This window comes from Arachis ipaensis, chromosome B01, assembly GCF_000816755.2.
Source record: "Arachis ipaensis cultivar K30076 chromosome B01, Araip1.1, whole genome shotgun sequence".
NCBI lineage: Eukaryota > Viridiplantae > Streptophyta > Magnoliopsida > Fabales > Fabaceae > Arachis > Arachis ipaensis.
In genome coordinates, this window is record NC_029785.2 from 47,100,638 (window position 1) to 47,102,484 (window position 1,847).

Sequence of the window (1,847 nt, forward strand, 5' to 3'; positions counted from 1 at the left end):
TCAGCCCCAACACACACCAAGTGGGCCCTAGAAGTGGATTTCTGCACTATCTGTTATAGTTTACTCATTTTCTGTAAACCTAGGTTACTAGTTTAGTATTTAAACAACTTTTGGGGATTTATTTTGTATCTCATGACATTTTAGATCTCAACTTTGTAACTTTTGACGGCATGAGTCTCTAAACTCCATTGTTGGGGGTGACGAGCTCTGCTATGTCTCGATGAATTAATGCAAGTATTTCTGTTTTCCGTTCAGACATGCGTGTTCCTATCTAAGATATCCATTCGCGCCTCATTATGGAGAAGGTGATGATCCGTGACACTCATCACCTTCTTCACTCCATGAACGTGTGTCTGACAATCACTTCCGTTCTACATCAGATTGAATGAATATCTCTTAGATTCCTTAATCAGAATCTCCGTGGTATAAGCTAGATTGATGGCAGCATTCATGAGAATCCGGAAAGTCTAAACCTTGTCTGTGGTATTCCGAGTAGGATTCTGAGATTGAATGGCTGTGACGAACTTCAAACTCACGAGTGCTAGGCATAGTGACAGACGCAAAAGGATAGTAAATCCTATTCTGGTATGATTGAGAACCTGCAGATGATTAGCCGTGCGGTGACAGCGCACTTGGACCCTTTTCACTGGAAGGATGGATGGTAGCCATTGACAACGGTGATCCACCAACATACAGCTTGCCATAGGAGGACGTGCATGCGTGAATCAAAAATAGAGAAAAGCAGAATTTCAGAAGACAAAACATCTCCAAAACTCCAACATATTCTCCATTACTGCATAACAAGTAACTTTTAATTTATGCTCCCTTGTTCATTTGCAAGTCAATTGATAACCACCAATTAATATCCTGACTAAGAATTGCAAGATAACCATAGCTTGCTTCAAACCAACAATCTCCGTGGGATCGACCCTTACTCACGTAAGGTATTACTTGGACGACCCAGTGCACTTGCTGCTTAGTGGTACGAGTTGTGAAACGTGTCATTCATAATTCGTGCACCAAGTTTTTGGCGCCGTTGCCGGGGATTGTTCGTGTTTGAACAACTGACGGTTTATTTTGTTGCTTAGATTAGGAAAAATTTTTCTTTTTGGTTTAGAGTCTCTGATTATTGTTTTTGGTTAAAATTTTAGAATCCTTATTTTCTCTTTCAAAAAAAAATAATTTCTCTATTAAATTTTGTGCCAAACTTTAAGTTTAGTGTTTTCTTGTTGATTTCCCTTTGGTTTTCGAAAATTTTAGTTTGGTTTTCTAAAATTAGACTCCTATAGGGACCTCTCCATACCAGCTTGTGTATGGTAAGGCATGTCACCTGCCCGTGGAACCGGAACATAAAGCCTACTGGGCAACCAGATTCTTAAACTTTGATGCCAAATTAGCTAGAGAAAAAAGATTGCTCCAGCTAAATGAGCTAGAGGAATTCAGATTCACTGCTTTCGAAAATGCCAAGCTTTATAAAGAAAAATAAAAAAATGGCATGACAGGAAGCTGTCATCTAGAATCTTTGAACCAGGACAAAAGGTTCTGTAGTTTAACTCTAGGCTCAGGCTATTCCCCGGGAAACTGAAGTCCCGGTGGAGGGGACCATATGTGATTACAAGTGTATCACCATATGGTTATGTGGAGCTTCAAGATATTGATTCTGATAAGAAGTTCATTGTTAATGGACAGAGAATCAAGCACTATCTTGAAGGCAATGTTGAGCAAGAGTGCTCAAGGCTAAAGCTAGATTAAAAGCTCGGCAAAGTCCAGCTAAAGACAATAAAGAAGCGCTTGCTGGGAGGCAACACAGCCATGGGGCATCACTTCCTCTAAGTATTTTGCTCTAT